Below are 21,614 nucleotides of genomic sequence, written 5' to 3'. Positions count from 1 at the left end.
GGGAAGGGTGGGGGATTGTCCCAAAACTTGCTACAAGGGGCCAGAGGGGCGGCCTGAATGAAAAATGTGTAAAATCAAGCACCGTGAGGGCATTGTGTGAAAATTGTCAAGGATTTTCCAAAGCGGCCAAAAATTGAAAAAAACGACAGGGCCGGTAGTGTCGAAAAAGTCAAAAATGGGAAGGGTGGGGGATTGTCCCAAAACTTGCTACAAGGGGCCAGAGGGGCGGCCTGAATGAAAAATTTGTAAAATCAAGCACCGTGAGGGCATTGTGTGAAAATTATGAAGGATTTTCCAAAGCGGACAAAAATTGAAAAAAACGACAGGGCCGGTAGTGTCGAAAAAGTCAAAAATGGGAAGGGTGGGGGATTGTCCCAAAACTTGCTACAAGGGGCCAGAGGGGCGGCCTGAATGAAAAATGTGTAAAATCAAGCACCGTGAGGGCATTGTGTGAAAATTGTGAAGGATTTTCCAAAGCGGCCAAAAATTGAAAAAAACGACAGGGCCGGTAGTGTCGAAAAAGTCAAAAATGGGAAGGGTGGGGGATTGTCCCAAAACTTGCTACAAGGGGCCAGAGGGGCGGCCTGAATGAAAAATGTGTAAAATCAAGCACCGTGAGGGCATTGTGTGAAAATTGTCAAGGATTTTCCAAAGCAGCCAAAAATTGAAAAAAACGACAGGGCCGGTAGTGTCGAAAAAGTCAAAAATGGGAAGGGTGGGGGATTGTCCCAAAACTTGCTACAAGGGGCCAGAGGGGCGGCCTGAATGAAAAATTTGTAAAATCAAGCACCGTGAGGGCATTGTGTGAAAATTATGAAGGATTTTCCAAAGCGGCCAAAAATTGAAAAAAACGACAGGGCCGGTAGTGTCGAAAAAGTCAAAAATGGGAAGGGTGGGGGATTGTCCCAAAACTTGCTACAAGGGGCCAGAGGGGCGGCCTGAATGAAAAATTTGTAAAATCAAGCACCGTGAGGGCATTGTGTGAAAATTGTCAAGGATTTTCCAAAGCGGCCAAAAATTGAAAAAAATGACAGGGCCGGTAGTGTCGAAAAAGTCAAAAATGGGAAGGGTGGGGGATTGTCCCAAAACTTGCTACAAGGGGCCAGAGGGGCGGCCTGAATGAAAAATTTGTAAAATCAAGCACCGTGAGGGCATTGTGTGAAAATTATGAAGGATTTTCCAAAGCGGCCAAAAATTGAAAAAAAACGACAGGGCCGGTAGTGTCGAAAAAGTCAAAAATGGGAAGGGTGGGGGATTGTCCCAAAACTTGCTACAAGGGGCCAGAGGGGCGGCCTGAATGAAAAATTTGTAAAATCAAGCACCGTGAGGGCATTGTGTGAAAATTGTGAAGGATTTTCCAAAGCGGCCAAAAATTGAAAAAAACGACAGGGCTGGTAGTGTCGAAAAAGTCAAAAATGGGAAGGGTGGGGGATTGTCCCAAAACTTGCTACAAGGGGCCAGAGGGGCTGCCTGAATGAAAAATTTGTAAAATCAAGCACCGTGAGGGCATTGTGTGAAAATTGTGAAGGATTTTCCAAAGCGGCCAAAAATTGAAAAAAACGACAGGGCTGGTAGTGTCGAAAAAGTCAAAAATGGGAAGGGTGGGGGATTGTCCCAAAAATTGCTACAAGGGGCCAGAGGGGCGGCCTGAATGAAAAATGTGTAAAATCAAGCACCGTGAGGGCATTGTGTGAAAATTGTGAAGGATTTTCCAAAGCGGGCAAAAATTGAAAAAAACGACAGGGCCGGTAGTGTCGAAAAAGTCAAAAATGGGAAGGGTGGGGGATTGTCCCAAAACTTGCTACAAGGGGCCAGAGGGGCGGCCTGAATGAAAAATGTGTAATATCAAGCACCGTGAAGACATTGTGTGAAAATTGTGAAGGATTTTCCATAGGGGGCAAAAATTGAAAAAAATGACAGGGCCGGTAGTGTCGAAAAAGTCAAAAATGGGAAGGGTGGGGGATTGTCCCAAAACTTGCTACAAGGGGCCAGAGGGGCGGCCTGAATGAAAAATTTGTAAAATCAAGCACCGTGAGGGCATTGTGTGAAAATTATGAAGGATTTTCCAAAGCGGCCAAAAATTGAAAAAAACGACAGGGCTGGTAGTGTCGAAAAAGTCAAAAATGGGAAGGGTGGGGGATTGTCCCAAAAATTGCTACAAGGGGCCAGAGGGGCGGCCTGAATGAAAAATGTGTAAAATCAAGCACCGTGAGGGCATTGTGTGAAAATTGTGAAGGATTTTCCAAAGCGGGCAAAAATTGAAAAAAACGACAGGGCCGGTAGTGTCGAAAAAGTCAAAAATGGGAAGGGTGGGGGGTTGTCCCAAAACTTGCTACAAGGGGCCAGAGGGGCGGCCTGAATGAAAAATGTGTAATATCAAGCACCGTGAAGACATTGTGTGAAAATTGTGAAGGATTTTCCATAGGGGGCAAAAATTGAAAAAAATGACAGGGCCGGTAGTGTCGAAAAAGTCAAAAATGGGAAGGGTGGGGGATTGTCCCAAAACTTGCTACAAGGGGCCAGAGGGGCGGCCTGAATGAAAAATGTGTAAAATCAAGCACCGTGAGGGCATTGTGTGAAAATTGTCAAGGATTTTCCAAAGCAGCCAAAAATTGAAAAAAACGACAGGGCCGGTAGTGTCGAAAAAGTCAAAAATGGGAAGGGTGGGGGATTGTCCCAAAACTTGCTACAAGGGGCCAGAGGGGCGGCCTGAATGAAAAATTTGTAAAATCAAGCACCGTGAGGGCATTGTGTGAAAATTATGAAGGATTTTCCAAAGCGGCCAAAAATTGAAAAAAACGACAGGGCCGGTAGTGTCGAAAAAGTCAAAAATGGGAAGGGTGGGGGATTGTCCCAAAACTTGCTACAAGGGGCCAGAGGGGCGGCCTGAATGAAAAATTTGTAAAATCAAGCACCGTGAGGGCATTGTGTGAAAATTGTCAAGGATTTTCCAAAGCGGCCAAAAATTGAAAAAAACGACAGGGCCGGTAGTGTCGAAAAAGTCAAAAATGGGAAGGGTGGGGGATTGTCCCAAAACTTGCTACAAGGGGCCAGAGGGGCGGCCTGAATGAAAAATTTGTAAAATCAAGCACCGTGAGGGCATTGTGTGAAAATTATGAAGGATTTTCCAAAGCGGCCAAAAATTGAAAAAAAACGACAGGGCCGGTAGTGTCGAAAAAGTCAAAAATGGGAAGGGTGGGGGATTGTCCCAAAACTTGCTACAAGGGGCCAGAGGGGCGGCCTGAATGAAAAATTTGTAAAATCAAGCACCGTGAGGGCATTGTGTGAAAATTGTGAAGGATTTTCCAAAGCGGCCAAAAATTGAAAAAAACGACAGGGCTGGTAGTGTCGAAAAAGTCAAAAATGGGAAGGGTGGGGGATTGTCCCAAAACTTGCTACAAGGGGCCAGAGGGGCGGCCTGAATGAAAAATTTGTAAAATCAAGCACCGTGAGGGCATTGTGTGAAAATTGTGAAGGATTTTCCAAAGCGGCCAAAAATTGAAAAAAACGACAGGGCTGGTAGTGTCGAAAAAGTCAAAAATGGGAAGGGTGGGGGATTGTCCCAAAAATTGCTACAAGGGGCCAGAGGGGCGGCCTGAATGAAAAATGTGTAAAATCAAGCACCGTGAGGGCATTGTGTGAAAATTGTGAAGGATTTTCCAAAGCGGGCAAAAATTGAAAAAAACGACAGGGCCGGTAGTGTCGAAAAAGTCAAAAATGGGAAGGGTGGGGGGTGGTCCCAAAACTTGCTACAAGGGGCCAGAGGGGCGGCCTGAATGAAAAATGTGTAATATCAAGCACCGTGAAGACATTGTGTGAAAATTGTGAAGGATTTTCCATAGGGGGCAAAAATTGAAAAAAATGACAGGGCCGGTAGTGTCGAAAAAGTCAAAAATGGGAAGGGTGGGGGATTGTCCCAAAACTTGCTACAAGGGGCCAGAGGGGCGGCCTGAATGAAAAATTTGTAAAATCAAGCACCGTGAGGGCATTGTGTGAAAATTATGAAGGATTTTCCAAAGCGGCCAAAAATTGAAAAAAACGACAGGGCTGGTAGTGTCGAAAAAGTCAAAAATGGGAAGGGTGGGGGATTGTCCCAAAAATTGCTACAAGGGGCCAGAGGGGCGGCCTGAATGAAAAATGTGTAAAATCAAGCACCGTGAGGGCATTGTGTGAAAATTGTGAAGGATTTTCCAAAGCGGGCAAAAATTGAAAAAAACGACAGGGCCGGTAGTGTCGAAAAAGTCAAAAATGGGAAGGGTGGGGGGTTGTCCCAAAACTTGCTACAAGGGGCCAGAGGGGCGGCCTGAATGAAAAATGTGTAATATCAAGCACCGTGAAGACATTGTGTGAAAATTGTGAAGGATTTTCCATAGGGGGCAAAAATTGAAAAAAATGACAGGGCCGGTAGTGTCGAAAAAGTCAAAAATGGGAAGGGTGGGGGATTGTCCCAAAACTTGCTACAAGGGGCCAGAGGGGCGGCCTGAATGAAAAATGTGTAAAATCAAGCACCGTGAGGGCATTGTGTGAAAATTGTCAAGGATTTTCCAAAGCAGCCAAAAATTGAAAAAAACGACAGGGCCGGTAGTGTCGAAAAAGTCAAAAATGGGAAGGGTGGGGGATTGTCCCAAAACTTGCTACAAGGGGCCAGAGGGGCGGCCTGAATGAAAAATTTGTAAAATCAAGCACCGTGAGGGCATTGTGTGAAAATTATGAAGGATTTTCCAAAGCGGCCAAAAATTGAAAAAAACGACAGGGCCGGTAGTGTCGAAAAAGTCAAAAATGGGAAGGGTGGGGGATTGTCCCAAAACTTGCTACAAGGGGCCAGAGGGGCGGCCTGAATGAAAAATTTGTAAAATCAAGCACCGTGAGGGCATTGTGTGAAAATTGTCAAGGATTTTCCAAAGCGGCCAAAAATTGAAAAAAACGACAGGGCCGGTAGTGTCGAAAAAGTCAAAAATGGGAAGGGTGGGGGATTGTCCCAAAACTTGCTACAAGGGGCCAGAGGGGCGGCCTGAATGAAAAATTTGTAAAATCAAGCACCGTGAGGGCATTGTGTGAAAATTATGAAGGATTTTCCAAAGCGGCCAAAAATTGAAAAAAAACGACAGGGCCGGTAGTGTCGAAAAAGTCAAAAATGGGAAGGGTGGGGGATTGTCCCAAAACTTGCTACAAGGGGCCAGAGGGGCGGCCTGAATGAAAAATTTGTAAAATCAAGCACCGTGAGGGCATTGTGTGAAAATTGTGAAGGATTTTCCAAAGCGGCCAAAAATTGAAAAAAACGACAGGGCTGGTAGTGTCGAAAAAGTCAAAAATGGGAAGGGTGGGGGATTGTCCCAAAACTTGCTACAAGGGGCCAGAGGGGCGGCCTGAATGAAAAATTTGTAAAATCAAGCACCGTGAGGGCATTGTGTGAAAATTGTGAAGGATTTTCCAAAGCGGCCAAAAATTGAAAAAAACGACAGGGCTGGTAGTGTCGAAAAAGTCAAAAATGGGAAGGGTGGGGGATTGTCCCAAAAATTGCTACAAGGGGCCAGAGGGGCGGCCTGAATGAAAAATGTGTAAAATCAAGCACCGTGAGGGCATTGTGTGAAAATTGTGAAGGATTTTCCAAAGCGGGCAAAAATTGAAAAAAACGACAGGGCCGGTAGTGTCGAAAAAGTCAAAAATGGGAAGGGTGGGGGGTGGTCCCAAAACTTGCTACAAGGGGCCAGAGGGGCGGCCTGAATGAAAAATGTGTAATATCAAGCACCGTGAAGACATTGTGTGAAAATTGTGAAGGATTTTCCATAGGGGGCAAAAATTGAAAAAAATGACAGGGCCGGTAGTGTCGAAAAAGTCAAAAATAGGAAGGGTGGGGGATTGTCCCAAAACTTGCTACAAGGGGCCAGAGGGGCGGCCTGAATGAAAAATGTGTAAAATCAAGCACCGTGAGGGCATTGTGTGAAAATTGTGAAGGATTTTCCAAAGCGGGCAAAAATTGAAAAAAACGACAGGGCCGGTAGTGTCGAAAAAGTCAAAAATGGGAAGGGTGGGGGGTTGTCCCAAAACTTGCTACAAGGGGCCAGAGGGGCGGCCTGAATGAAAAATGTGTAATATCAAGCACCGTGAAGACATTGTGTGAAAATTGTGAAGGATTTTCCATAGGGGGCAAAAATTGAAAAAAATGACAGGGCCGGTAGTGTCGAAAAAGTCAAAAATAGGAAGGGTGGGGGATTGTCCCAAAACTTGCTACAAGGGGCCAGAGGGGCGGCCTGAATGAAAAATGTGTAAAATCAAGCACCGTGAAGGCATTGTGTGAAAATTGTCAAGGATTTTCCAAAGCGGGCAAAAATTGAAAAAAATGACAGGGCCGGTAGTGTTGAAAAAGTCAAAAATAGGAAGGGTGGGGGATTGTCCCAAAACTTGCTACAAGGGGCCAGAGGGGCGGCCTGAATGAAAAATGTGTAAAATCAAGCACCGTGAAGGCATTGTGTGAAAATTGTCAAGGATTTTCCAAAGCGGGCAAAAATTGAAAAAAATGACAGGGTCGGTACTGTCGAAAAAGTCAAAAATGGGAAGGGTGGGGGATTGTCCCAAAAATTGCTACAAGGAGCCAGAGGGGCGGCCTGAATTAAAAGTGTGTAAAATCAAGCACTGTGAAGGCATTGTGTGAAAATTGTGAAGGATTTTCCAAAGCGGACAAAAATTGAAAAAGATGACAGGGCCGGTAGTGTCGAAAAAGTCAAAAATGGGAAGGGTGGGGGATTGTCCCAAAACTTGCTACAAGGGGCCAGAGGGGCGGGCTGATTGAAAAATGTGTAAAATCAAGCACCGTGAAGGCATTGTGTGAAAATTGTGAAGGATTTTCCATAGGGGTAAAAATTGAAAAAAATGACAGGGCTGGTAGTGTCGAAAAAGTCAAAAATGGGAAGGGTGGGGGATTGTCCCAAAACTTGCTACAAGGGGCCAGAGGGGCGGCCTGAATGAAAAATGTGTAAAATCAAGCACCGTGAGGGCATTGTGTGAAAATTGTGAAGGATTTTCCAATGCGGCCAAAAATGGAAAAAAACGACAGGGCCGGTAGTGTCGAAAAAGTCAAAAATGGGAAGGGTGGGGGATTGTCCCAAAACTTGCTACAAGGGGCCAGAGGGGCGGCCTGAATGAAAAATTTGTAAAATCAAGCACCGTGAGGGCATTGTGTGAAAATTATGAAGGATTTTCCAAAGCGGCCAAAAATTGAAAAAAACGACAGGGCCGGTAGTGTCGAAAAAGTCAAAAATGGGAAGGGTGGGGGATTGTCCCAAAACTTGCTACAAGGGGCCAGAGGGGCGTCCTGAATGAAAAATGTGTAAAATCAAGCACCGTGAGGGCATTGTGTGAAAATTGTCAAGGATTTTCCAAAGCGGCCAAAAATTGAAAAAAACGACAGGGCCGGTAGTGTCGAAAAAGTCAAAAATGGGAAGGGTGGGGGATTGTCCCAAAACTTGCTACAAGGGGCCAGAGGGGCGGCCTGAATGAAAAATGTGTAATATCAAGCACCGTGAAGACATTGTGTGAAAATTGTGAAGGATTTTCCATAGGGGGCAAAAATTGAAAAAAATGACAGGGCCGGTAGTGTCGAAAAAGTCAAAAATAGGAAGGGTGGGGGATTGTCCCAAAACTTGCTACAAGGGGCCAGAGGGGCGGCCTGAATGAAAAATGTGTAAAATCAAGCACCGTGAAGGCATTGTGTGAAAATTGTCAAGGATTTTCCAAAGCGGGCAAAAATTGAAAAAAATGACAGGGCCGGTAGTGTTGACAAAGTCAAAAATAGGAAGGGTGGGGGATTGTCCCAAAAATTGCTACAAGGGGCCAGAGGGGCGGCCTGAATGAAAAATGTGTAAAATCAAGCACCGTGAAGGCATTGTGTGAAAATTGTCAAGGATTTTCCAAAGCAGCCAAAAATTGAAAAAAATGACAGGGTCGGTAGTGTCGAAAAAGTCAAAAATGGGAAGGGTGGGGGATTGTCCCAAAACTTGCTACAAGGGGCCAGAGGGGCGGGCTGAATGAAAAATGTGTAAAATCAAGCACCGTGAGGGCATTGTGTGAAAATTGTCAAGGATTTTCCAAAGCGGCCAAAAATTGAAAAAAACGACAGGGCCGGTAGTGTCGAAAAAGTCAAAAATGGGAAGGGTGGGGGATTGTCCCAAAACTTGCTACAAGGGGCCAGAGGGGCGTCCTGAATGAAAAATTTGTAAAATCAAGCACCGTGAGGGCATTGTGTGAAAATTATGAAGGATTTTCCAAAGCGGGCAAAAATTGAAAAAAACGACAGGGCCGGTAGTGTCGAAAAAGTCAAAAATGGGAAGGGTGGGGGATTGTCCCAAAACTTGCTACAAGGGGCCAGAGGGGCGGCCTGAATGAAAAATGTGTAAAATCAAGCACCGTGAGGGCATTGTGTGAAAATTGTGAAGGATTTTCCAAAGCGGCCAAAAATTGAAAAAAACGACAGGGCCGGTAGTGTCGAAAAAGTCAAAAATGGGAAGGGTGGGGGATTGTCCCAAAACTTGCTACAAGGGGCCAGAGGGGCGGCCTGAATGAAAAATTTGTAAAATCAAGCACCGTGAGGGCATTGTGTGAAAATTGTGAAGGATTTTCCAAAGCGGCCAAAAATTGAAAAAAACGACAGGGCCGGTAGTGTCGAAAAAGTCAAAAATGGGAAGGGTGGGGGATTGTCCCAAAACTTGCTACAAGGGGCCAGAGGGGCGGCCTGAATGAAAAATTTGTAAAATCAAGCACCGTGAGGGCATTGTGTGAAAATTGTGAAGGATTTTCCAAAGCGGCCAAAAATGGAAAAAAATGACAGGGCCGGTAGTGTCGAAAAAGTCAAAAATGGGAAGGGTGGGGGATTGTCCCAAAACTTGCTACAAGGGGCCAGAGGGGCGGCCTGAATGAAAAATGTGTAAAATCAAGCACCGTGAGGGCATTGTGTGAAAATTGTCAAGGATTTTCCATAGGGGGCAAAAATTGAAAAAAATGACAGGGCCGGTAGTGTCGAAAAAGTCAAAAATAGGAAGGGTGGGGGATTGTCCCAAAACTTGCTACAAGGGGCCAGAGGGGCGGCCTGAATGAAAAATGTGTAAAATCAAGCACCGTGAAGGCATTGTGTGAAAATTGTCAAGGATTTTCCAAAGCGGGCAAAAATTGAAAGAAATGACAGGGCCGGTAGTGTTGAAAAAGTCAAAAATAGGAAGGGTGGGGGATTGTCCCAAAACTTGCTACAAGGGGGCCAGAGGGGCGGCCTGAATGAAAAATGTGTAAAATCAAGCACCGTGAAGGCATTGTGTGAAAATTGTGAAGGATTTTCCAAAGCGGGCAAAAATTGAAAAAAATGACAGGGTCGGTAGTGTCGAAAAAGTCAAAAATGGGAAGGGTGGGGGATTGTCCCAAAACTTGCTACAAGGGACCAGAGGGGCGGCCTGAATGAAAAATGTGTAAAATCAAGCACCGTGAGGGCATTGTGTGAAAATTGTCAAGGATTTTCCAAAGCGGCCAAAAATTGAAAAAAACGACAGGGCCGGTAGTGTCGAAAAAGTCAAAAATGGGAAGGGTGGGGGATTGTCCCAAAACTTGCTACAAGGGGCCAGAGGGGCGGCCTGAATGAAAAATTTGTAAAATCAAGCACCGTGAGGGCATTGTGTGAAAATTGTGAAGGATTTTCCAAAGCGGCCAAAAATTGAAAAAAACGACAGGGCCGGTAGTGTCGAAAAAGTCAAAAATGGGAAGGGTGGGGGATTGTCCCAAAACTTGCTACAAGGGGCCAGAGGGGCGGCCTGAATGAAAAATTTGTAAAATCAAGCACCGTGAGGGCATTGTGTGAAAATTGTCAAGGATTTTCCAAAGCGGCCAAAAATTGAAAAAAACGACAGGGCCGGTAGTGTCGAAAAAGTCAAAAATGGGAAGGGTGGGGGATTGTCCCAAAACTTGCTACAAGGGGCCAGAGGGGCGGCCTGAATGAAAAATTTGTAAAATCAAGCACCGTGAGGGCATTGTGTGAAAATTATGAAGGATTTTCCAAAGCGGCCAAAAATTGAAAAAAACGACAGGGCCGGTAGTGTCGAATAAGTCAAAAATGGGAAGGGTGGGGGATTGTCCCAAAACTTGCTACAAGGGGCCAGAGGGGCGGCCTGAATGAAAAATGTGTAAAATCAAGCACCGTGTGGGCATTGTGTGAAAATTGTCAAGGATTTTCCAAAGCGGCCAAAAATTGAAAAAAACGACAGGGCCGGTAGTGTCGAAAAAGTCAAAAATGGGAAGGGTGGGGGATTGTCCCAAAACTTGCTACAAGGGGCCAGAGGGGCGGCCTGAATGAAAAATTTGTAAAATCAAGCACCGTGAGGGCATTGTGTGAAAATTATGAAGGATTTTCCAAAGCGGCCAAAAATTGAAAAAAACGACAGGGCCGGTAGTGTCGAAAAAGTCAAAAATGGGAAGGGTGGGGGATTGTCCCAAAACTTGCTACAAGGGGCCAGAGGGGCGGCCTGAATGAAAAATGTGTAAAATCAAGCACCGTGAGAGCATTATGTGAAAATTATGAAGGATTTTCCAAAGCGGCCAAAAATTGAAAAAAAACGAATGTGCCGGTAGTGTCGAAAAAGTCAAAAATGGGAAGGGGGGGGGGATTGTCCCAAAACTTGCTACAAGGGGCCAGAGGGGCGGCCTGAATGGAAAATTTGTAAAATCAAGCACCGTGAGGGCATTGTGTGAAAATTGTCAAGGATTTTCCAAAGCGGCCAAAAATTGAAAAAAACGACAGGGCCGGTAGTGTCGAAAAAGTAAAAAATGGGAAGGGTGGGGGATTGTCCCAAAACTTGCTACAAGGGGCCAGAGGGGCGGCCTGAATGAAAAATTTGTAAAATCAAGCACCGTGAGGGCATTGTGTGAAAATTATGAAGGATTTTCCAAAGCGGCCAAAAATTGAAAAAAACGACAGGGCCGGTAGTGTCGAAAAAGTCAAAAATGGGAAGGGTGGGGGATTGTCCCAAAACTTGCTACAAGGGGCCAGAGGGGCGGCCTGAATGAAAAATTTGTAAAATCAAGCACCGTGAGGGCATTGTGTGAAAATTATGAAGGATTTTCCAAAGCGGGCAAAAATTGAAAAAAACGACAGGGCCGGTAGTGTCGAAAAAGTCAAAAATGGGAAGGGTGGGGGATTGTCCCAAAACTTGCTACAAGGGGCCAGAGGGGCGGCCTGAATGAAAAATGTGTAAAATCAAGCACCGTGAGGGCATTGTGTGAAAATTGTCAAGGATTTTCCAAAGCGGCCAAAAATTGAAAAAAACGACAGGGCCGGTAGTGTCGAAAAAGTCAAAAATGGGAAGGGTGGGGGATTGTCCCAAAACTTGCTACAAGGGGCCAGAGGGGCGGCCTGAATGAAAAATGTGTAAAATCAAGCACCGTGAGGGCATTGTGTGAAAATTGTCAAGGATTTTCCAAAGCGGCCAAAAATTGAAAAAAACGACAGGGCCGGTAGTGTCGAAAAAGTCAAAAATGGGAAGGGTGGGGGATTGTCCCAAAACTTGCTACAAGGGGCCAGAGGGGCGGCCTGAATGAAAAATTTGTAAAATCAAGCACCGTGAGGGCATTGTGTGAAAATTATGAAGGATTTTCCAAAGCGGCCAAAAATTGAAAAAAAACGAATGTGCCGGTAGTGTCGAAAAAGTCAAAAATGGGAAGGGTGGGGGATTGTCCCAAAACTTGCTACAAGGGGCCAGAGGGGCGGCCTGAATGAAAAATGTGTAAAATCAAGCACCGTGAGGGCATTGTGTGAAAATTGTGAAGGATTTTCCAAAGCGGCCAAAAATTGAAAAAAACGACAGGGCCGGTAGTGTCGAAAAAGTCAAAAATGGGAAGGGTGGGGGATTGTCCCAAAACTTGCTACAAGGGGCCAGAGGGGCGGCCTGAATGGAAAATTTGTAAAATCAAGCACCGTGAGGGCATTGTGTGAAAATTGTGAAGGATTTTCCAAAGCGGCCAAAAATTGAAAAAAACGACAGGGCCGGTAGTGTCGAAAAAGTAAAAAATGGGAAGGGTGGGGGATTGTCCCAAAACTTGCTACAAGGGGCCAGAGGGGCGGCCTGAATGAAAAATTTGTAAAATCAAGCACCGTGAGGGCATTGTGTGAAAATTATGAAGGATTTTCCAAAGCGGCCAAAAATTGAAAAAAACGACAGGGCCGGTAGTGTCGAAAAAGTCAAAAATGGGAAGGGTGGGGGATTGTCCCAAAACTTGCTACAAGGGGCCAGAGGGGCGGCCTGAATGAAAAATTTGTAAAATCAAGCACCGTGAGGGCATTGTGTGAAAATTATGAAGGATTTTCCAAAGCGGGCAAAAATTGAAAAAAACGACAGGGCCGGTAGTGTCGAAAAAGTCAAAAATGGGAAGGGTGGGGGATTGTCCCAAAACTTGCTACAAGGGGCCAGAGGGGCGGCCTGAATGAAAAATGTGTAAAATCAAGCACCGTGAGGGCATTGTGTGAAAATTGTCAAGGATTTTCCAAAGCGGCCAAAAATTGAAAAAAACGACAGGGCCGGTAGTGTCGAAAAAGTCAAAAATGGGAAGGGTGGGGGATTGTCCCAAAACTTGCTACAAGGGGCCAGAGGGGCGGCCTGAATGAAAAATGTGTAAAATCAAGCACCGTGTGGGCATTGTGTGAAAATTGTCAAGGATTTTCCAAAGCGGCCAAAAATTGAAAAAAACGACAGGGCCGGTAGTGTCGAAAAAGTCAAAAATGGGAAGGGTGGGGGATTGTCCCAAAACTTGCTACAAGGGGCCAGAGGGGCGGCCTGAATGAAAAATGTGTAAAATCAAGCACCGTGAGGGCATTGTGTGAAAATTGTCAAGGATTTTCCAAAGCGGCCAAAAATTGAAAAAAACGACAGGGCCGGTAGTGTCGAAAAAGTCAAAAATGGGAAGGGTGGGGGATTGTCCCAAAACTTGCTACAAGGGGCCAGAGGGGCGGCCTGAATGAAAAATTTGTAAAATCAAGCACCGTGAGGGCATTGTGTGAAAATTATGAAGGATTTTCCAAAGCGGCCAAAAATTGAAAAAAAACGAATGTGCCGGTAGTGTCGAAAAAGTCAAAAATGGGAAGGGTGGGGGATTGTCCCAAAACTTGCTACAAGGGGCCAGAGGGGCGGCCTGAATGAAAAATTTGTAAAATCAAGCACCGTGAGGGCATTGTGTGAAAATTATGAAGGATTTTCCAAAGCGGCCAAAAATTGAAAAAAACGACAGGGCCGGTAGTGTCGAAAAAGTCAAAAATGGGAAGGGTGGGGGATTGTCCCAAAACTTGCTACAAGGGGCCAGAGGGGCGGCCTGAATGAAAAATGTGTAAAATCAAGCACCGTGAGGGCATTGTGTGAAAATTGTCAAGGATTTTCCAAAGCGGCCAAAAATTGAAAAAAACGACAGGGCCGGTAGTGTCGAAAAAGTCAAAAATGGGAAGGGTGGGGGATTGTCCCAAAACTTGCTACAAGGGGCCAGAGGGGCGGCCTGAATGAAAAATTTGTAAAATCAAGCACCGTGAGGGCATTGTGTGAAAATTGTGAAGGATTTTCCAAAGCGGCCAAAAATTGAAAAAAACGACAGGGCCGGTAGTGTCGAAAAAGTCAAAAATGGGAAGGGTGGGGGATTGTCCCAAAACTTGCTACAAGGGGCCAGAGGGGCGGCCTGAATGAAAAATTTGTAAAATCAAGCACCGTGAGGGCATTGTGTGAAAATTATGAAGGATTTTCCAAAGCGGGCAAAAATTGAAAAAAACGACAGGGCCGGTAGTGTCGAAAAAGTCAAAAATGGGAAGGGTGGGGGATTGTCCCAAAACTTGCTACAAGGGGCCAGAGGGGCGGCCTGAATGAAAAATGTGTAAAATCAAGCACCGTGAGGGCATTGTGTGAAAATTGTCAAGGATTTTCCAAAGCGGCCAAAAATTGAAAAAAACGACAGGGCCGGTACTGTCGAAAAAGTCAAAAATGGGAAGGGTGGGGGATTGTCCCAAAACTTGCTACAAGGGGCCAGAGGGGCGGCCTGAATGAAAAATGTGTAAAATCAAGCACCGTGAGGGCATTGTGTGAAAATTGTCAAGGATTTTCCAAAGCGGCCAAAAATTGAAAAAAACGACAGGGCCGGTACTGTCGAAAAAGTCAAAAATGGGAAGGGTGGGGGATTGTCCCAAAACTTGCTACAAGGGGCCAGAGGGGCGGCCTGAATGAAAAATTTGTAAAATCAAGCACCGTGAGGGCATTGTGTGAAAATTATGAAGGATTTTCCAAAGCGGCCAAAAATTGAAAAAAACGACAGGGCCGGTAGTGTCGAAAAAGTAAAAAATGGGAAGGGTGGGGGATTGTCCCAAAACTTGCTACAAGGGGCCAGAGGGGCGGCCTGAATGAAAAATTTGTAAAATCAAGCACCGTGAGGGCATTGTGTGAAAATTATGAAGGATTTTCCAAAGCGGGCAAAAATTGAAAAAAACGACAGGGCCGGTAGTGTCGAAAAAGTCAAAAATGGGAAGGGTGGGGGATTGTCCCAAAACTTGCTACAAGGGGCCAGAGGGGCGGCCTGAATGAAAAATGTGTAAAATCAAGCACCGTGAGGGCATTGTGTGAAAATTGTCAAGGATTTTCCAAAGCGGCCAAAAATTGAAAAAAACGACAGGGCCGGTAGTGTCGAAAAAGTCAAAAATGGGAAGGGTGGGGGATTGTCCCAAAACTTGCTACAAGGGGCCAGAGGGGCGGCCTGAATGAAAAATTTGTAAAATCAAGCACCGTGAGGGCATTGTGTGAAAATTATGAAGGATTTTCCAAAGCGGCCAAAAATTGAAAAAAACGACAGGGCCGGTAGTGTCGAAAAAGTCAAAAATGGGAAGGGTGGGGGATTGTCCCAAAACTTGCTACAAGGGGCCAGAGGGGCGGCCTGAATGAAAAATGTGTAAAATCAAGCACCGTGAGGGCATTGTGTGAAAATTGTCAAGGATTTTCCAAAGCGGCCAAAAATTGAAAAAAACGACAGGGCCGGTAGTGTCGAAAAAGTCAAAAATGGGAAGGGTGGGGGATTGTCCCAAAACTTGCTACAAGGGGCCAGAGGGGCGGCCTGAATGAAAAATGTGTAAAATCAAGCACCGTTAGGGCATTGTGTGAAAATTGTGAAGGATTTTCCAAAGCGGCCAAAAATTGAAAAAAACGACAGGGCCGGTAGTGTCGAAAAAGTCAAAAATGGGAAGGGTGGGGGATTGTCCCAAAACTTGCTACAAGGGGCCAGAGGGGCGGCCTGAATGAAAAATTTGTAAAATCAAGCACCGTGAGGGCATTGTGTGAAAATTATGAAGGATTTTCCAAAGCGGGCAAAAATTGAAAAAAACGACAGGGCCGGTAGTGTAGAAAAAGTCAAAAATGGGAAGGGTGGGGGATTGTCCCAAAACTTGCTACAAGGGGCCAGAGGGGCGGCCTGAATGAAAAATGTGTAAAATCAAGCACCGTGAGGGCATTGTGTGAAAATTGTCAAGGATTTTCCAAAGCGGGCAAAAATTGAAAAAAACGACAGGGCCGGTAGTGTCGAAAAAGTCAAAAATGGGAAGGGTGGGGGATTGTCCCAAAACTTGCTACAAGGGGCCAGAGGGGCGGCCTGAATGAAAAATGTGTAAAATCAAGCACCGTGAGGGCATTGTGTGAAAATTGTCAAGGATTTTCCAAAGCGGCCAAAAATTGAAAAAAACGACAGGGCCGGTAGTGTCGAAAAAGTCAAAAATGGGAAGGGTGGGGGATTGTCCCAAAACTTGCTACAAGGGGCCAGAGGGGCGGCCTGAATGAAAAATGTGTAAAATCAAGCACCGTGAGGGCATTGTGTGAAAATTGTGAAGGATTTTCCAAAGCGGCCAAAAATTGAAAAAAACGACAGGGCCGGTAGTGTCGAAAAAGTAAAAAATGGGAAGGGTGGGGGATTGTCCCAAAACTTGCTACAAGGGGCCAGAGGGGCGGCCTGAATGAAAAATTTGTAAAATCAAGCACCGTGAGGGCATTGTGTGAAAATTATGAAGGATTTTCCAAAGCGGCCAAAAATTGAAAAAAACGACAGGGCCGGTAGTGTCGAAAAAGTCAAAAATGGGAAGGGTGGGGGATTGTCCCAAAACTTGCTACAAGGGGCCAGAGGGGCGGCCTGAATGAAAAATGTGTAAAATCAAGCACCGTGTGGGCATTGTGTGAAAATTGTCAAGGATTTTCCAAAGCGGCCAAAAATTGAAAAAAACGACAGGGCCGGTAGTGTCGAAAAAGTCAAAAATGGGAAGGGTGGGGGATTGTCCCAAAACTTGCTACAAGGGGCCAGAGGGGCGGCCTGAATGAGAAATTTGTAAAATCAAGCACCGTGAGAGCATTATGTGAAAATTATGAAGGATTTTCCAAAGCGGCCAAAAATTGAAAAAAAACGAATGTGCCGGTAGTGTCGAAAAAGTCAAAAATGGGAAGGGGGGGGGATTGTCCCAAAACTTGCTACAAGGGGCCAGAGGGGCGGCCTGAATGGAAAATTTGTAAAATCAAGCACCGTGAGGGCATTGTGTGAAAATTGTCAAGGATTTTCCAAAGCGGCCAAAAATTGAAAAAAACGACAGGGCCGGTAGTGTCGAAAAAGTAAAAAATGGGAAGGGTGGGGGATTGTCCCAAAACTTGCTACAAGGGGCCAGAGGGGCGGCCTGAATGAAAAATTTGTAAAATCAAGCACCGTGAGGGCATTGTGTGAAAATTATGAAGGATTTTCCAAAGCGGCCAAAAATTGAAAAAAACGACAGGGCCGGTAGTGTCGAAAAAGTCAAAAATGGGAAGGGTGGGGGATTGTCCCAAAACTTGCTACAAGGGGCCAGAGGGGCGGCCTGAATGAAAAATTTGTAAAATCAAGCACCGTGAGGGCATTGTGTGAAAATTATGAAGGATTTTCCAAAGCGGGCAAAAATTGAAAAAAACGACAGGGCCGGTAGTGTCGAAAAAGTCAAAAATGGGAAGGGTGGGGGATTGTCCCAAAACTTGCTACAAGGGGCCAGAGGGGCGGCCTGAATGAAAAATGTGTAAAATCAAGCACCGTGAGGGCATTGTGTGAAAATTGTCAAGGATTTTCCAAAGCGGCCAAAAATTGAAAAAAACGACAGGGCCGGTAGTGTCGAAAAAGTCAAAAATGGGAAGGGTGGGGGATTGTCCCAAAACTTGCTACAAGGGGCCAGAGGGGCGGCCTGAATGAAAAATGTGTAAAATCAAGCACCGTGAGGGCATTGTGTGAAAATTGTCAAGGATTTTCCAAAGCGGCCAAAAATTGAAAAAAACGACAGGGCCGGTAGTGTCGAAAAAGTCAAAAATGGGAAGGGTGGGGGATTGTCCCAAAACTTGCTACAAGGGGCCAGAGGGGCGGCCTGAATGAAAAATTTGTAAAATCAAGCACCGTGAGGGCATTGTGTGAAAATTATGAAGGATTTTCCAAAGCGGCCAAAAATTGAAAAAAAACGAATGTGCCGGTAGTGTCGAAAAAGTCAAAAATGGGAAGGGTGGGGGATTGTCCCAAAACTTGCTACAAGGGGCCAGAGGGGCGGCCTGAATGAAAAATGTGTAAAATCAAGCACCGTGAGGGCATTGTGTGAAAATTGTGAAGGATTTTCCAAAGCGGCCAAAAATTGAAAAAAACGACAGGGCCGGTAGTGTCGAAAAAGTCAAAAATGGGAAGGGTGGGGGATTGTCCCAAAACTTGCTACAAGGGGCCAGAGGGGCGGCCTGAATGGAAAATTTGTAAAATCAAGCACCGTGAGGGCATTGTGTGAAAATTGTGAAGGATTTTCCAAAGCGGCCAAAAATTGAAAAAAACGACAGGGCCGGTAGTGTCGAAAAAGTAAAAAATGGGAAGGGTGGGGGATTGTCCCAAAACTTGCTACAAGGGGCCAGAGGGGCGGCCTGAATGAAAAATTTGTAAAATCAAGCACCGTGAGGGCATTGTGTGAAAATTATGAAGGATTTTCCAAAGCGGCCAAAAATTGAAAAAAACGACAGGGCCGGTAGTGTCGAAAAAGTCAAAAATGGGAAGGGTGGGGGATTGTCCCAAAACTTGCTACAAGGGGCCAGAGGGGCGGCCTGAATGAAAAATTTGTAAAATCAAGCACCGTGAGGGCATTGTGTGAAAATTATGAAGGATTTTCCAAAGCGGGCAAAAATTGAAAAAAACGACAGGGCCGGTAGTGTCGAAAAAGTCAAAAATGGGAAGGGTGGGGGATTGTCCCAAAACTTGCTACAAGGGGCCAGAGGGGCGGCCTGAATGAAAAATGTGTAAAATCAAGCACCGTGAGGGCATTGTGTGAAAATTGTCAAGGATTTTCCAAAGCGGCCAAAAATTGAAAAAAACGACAGGGCCGGTAGTGTCGAAAAAGTCAAAAATGGGAAGGGTGGGGGATTGTCCCAAAACTTGCTACAAGGGGCCAGAGGGGCGGCCTGAATGAAAAATTTGTAAAATCAAGCACCGTGAGGGCATTGTGTGAAAATTATGAAGGATTTTCCAAAGCGGCCAAAAATTGAAAAAAACGACAGGGCCGGTAGTGTCGAAAAAGTCAAAAATGGGAAGGGTGGGGGATTGTCCCAAAACTTGCTACAAGGGGCCAGAGGGGCGGCCTGAATGAAAAATGTGTAAAATCAAGCACCGTGAGGGCATTGTGTGAAAATTGTCAAGGATTTTCCAAAGCGGCCAAAAATTGAAAAAAGCGACAGGGCCGGTAGTGTCGAAAAAGTCAAAAATGGGAAGGGTGGGGGATTGTCCCAAAACTTGCTACAAGGGGCCATAGGGGCGGCCTGAATGAAAAATTTGTAAAATCAAGCACCGTGAGGGCATTGTGTGAAAATTGTGAAGGATTTTCCAAAGCGGCCAAAAATTGAAAAAAACGACAGGGCCGGTAGTGTCGAAAAAGTCAAAAATGGGAAGGGTGGGGGATTGTCCCAAAACTTGCTACAAGGGGCCAGAGGGGCGGCCTGAATGAAAAATTTGTAAAATCAAGCACCGTGAGGGCATTGTGTGAAAATTATGAAGGATTTTCCAAAGCGGCCAAAAATTGAAAAAAACGACAGGGCCGGTAGTGTCGAAAAAGTCAAAAATGGGAAGGGTGGGGGATTGTCCCAAAACTTGCTACAAGGGGCCAGAGGGGCGGCCTGAATGAAAAATGTGTAAAATCAAGCACCGTGAGGGCATTGTGTGAAAATTGTCAAGGATTTTCCAAAGCGGCCAAAAATTGAAAAAAAACGACAGGGCCGGTAGTGTCGAAAAAGTCAAAAATGGGAAGGGTGGGGGATTGTCCCAAAACTTGCTACAAGGGGCCAGAGGGGCGGCCTGAATGAAAAATTTGTAAAATCAAGCACCGTGAGGGCATTGTGTGAAAATTATGAAGGATTTTCCAAAGCGGGCAAAAATTGAAAAAAACGACAGGGCCGGTAGTGTCGAAAAAGTCAAAAATGGGAAGGGTGGGGGATTGTCCCAAAACTTGCTACAAGGGGCCAGAGGGGCGGCCTGAATGAAAAATGTGTAAAATCAAGCACCGTGTGGGCATTGTGTGAAAATTGTCAAGGATTTTCCAAAGCGGCCAAAAATTGAAAAAAACGACAGGGCCGGTAGTGTCGAAAAAGTCAAAAATGGGAAGGGTGGGGGATTGTCCCAAAACTTGCTACAAGGGGCCAGAGGGGCGGCCTGAATGAAAAATGTGTAAAATCAAGCACCGTGAGGGCATTGTGTGAAAATTGTCAAGGATTTTCCAAAGCGGCCAAAAATTGAAAAAAACGACAGGGCCGGTAGTGTCGAAAAAGTCAAAAATGGGAAGGGTGGGGGATTGTCCCAAAACTTGCTACAAGGGGCCAGAGGGGCGGCCTGAATGAAAAATTTGTAAAATCAAGCACCGTGAGGGCATTGTGTGAAAATTATGAAGGATTTTCCAAAGCGGCCAAAAATTGAAAAAAAACGAATGTGCCGGTAGTGTCGAAAAAGTCAAAAATGGGAAGGGTGGGGGATTGTCCCAAAACTTGCTACAAGGGGCCAGAGGGGTGGCCTGAATGAAAAATTTGTAAAATCAAGCACCGTGAGGGCATTGTGTGAAAATTATGAAGGATTTTCCAAAGCGGCCAAAAATTGAAAAAAACGACAGGGCCGGTAGTGTCGAAAAAGTCAAAAATGGGAAGGGTGGGGGATTGTCCCAAAACTTGCTACAAGGGGCCAGAGGGGCGGCCTGAATGAAAAATTTGTAAAATCAAGCACCGTGAGGGCATTGTGTGAAAATTGTCAAGGATTTTCCAAAGCGGCCAAAAATTGAAAAAAACGACAGGGCCGGTAGTGTCGAAAAAGTCAAAAATGGGAAGGGTGGGGGATTGTCCCAAAACTTGCTACAAGGGGCCAGAGGGGCGGCCTGAATGAAAAATGTGTAAAATCAAGCACCGTGAGGGCATTGTGTGAAAATTGTCAAGGATTTTCCAAAGCGGCCAAAAATTGAAAAAAACGACAGGGCCGGTAGTGTCGAAAAAGTAAAAAATGGGAAGGGTGGGGGATTGTCCCAAAACTTGCTACAAGGGGCCAGAGGGGCGGCCTGAATGAAAAATTTGTAAAATCAAGCACCGTGAGGGCATTGTGTGAAAATTGTCAAGGATTTTCCAAAGCGGCCAAAAATTGAAAAAAACGACAGGGCCGGTAGTGTCGAAAAAGTCAAAAATGGGAAGGGTGGGGGATTGTCCCAAAACTTGCTACAAGGGGCCAGAGGGGCGGCCTGAATGAAAAATTTGTAAAATCAAGCACCGTGAGGGCATTGTGTGAAAATTATGAAGGATTTTCCAAAGCGGGCAAAAATTGAAAAAAACGACAGGGCCGGTAGTGTCGAAAAAGTCAAAAATGGGAAGGGTGGGGGATTGTCCCAAAACTTGCTACAAGGGGCCAGAGGGGCGGCCTGAATGAAAAATGTGTAAAATCAAGCACCGTGAGGGCATTGTGTGAAAATTGTCAAGGATTTTCCAAAGCGGCCAAAAATTGAAAAAAACGACAGGGCCGGTAGTGTCGAAAAAGTCAAAAATGGGAAGGGTGGGGGATTGTCCCAAAACTTGCTACAAGGGGCCAGAGGGGCGGCCTGAATGAAAAATGTGTAAAATCAAGCACCGTGAGGGCATTGTGTGAAAATTATGAAGGATTTTCCAAAGCGGCCAAAAATTGAAAAAAACGACAGGGCCGGTAGTGTCGAAAAAGTCAAAAATGGGAAGGGTGGGGGATTGTCCCAAAACTTGCTACAAGGGGCCAGAGGGGCGGCCTGAATGAAAAATGTGTAAAATCAAGCACCGTGAGGGCATTGTGTGAAAATTGTCAAGGATTTTCCAAAGCGGCCAAAAATTGAAAAAAACGACAGGGCCGGTAGTGTCGAAAAAGTCAAAAATGGGAAGGGTGGGGGATTGTCCCAAAACTTGCTACAAGGGGCCAGAGGGGCGGCCTGAATGAAAAATGTGTAAAATCAAGCACCGTGAGGGCATTGTGTGAAAATTGTCAAGGATTTTCCAAAGCGGCCAAAAATTGAAAAAAACGACAGGGCCGGTAGTGTCGAAAAAGTCAAAAATGGGAAGGGT

Source organism: Scomber japonicus, chromosome 1 (assembly GCF_027409825.1).
Source record: "Scomber japonicus isolate fScoJap1 chromosome 1, fScoJap1.pri, whole genome shotgun sequence".
NCBI lineage: Eukaryota > Metazoa > Chordata > Actinopteri > Scombriformes > Scombridae > Scomber > Scomber japonicus.
This window is presented reverse-complemented; position numbering follows the sequence as displayed.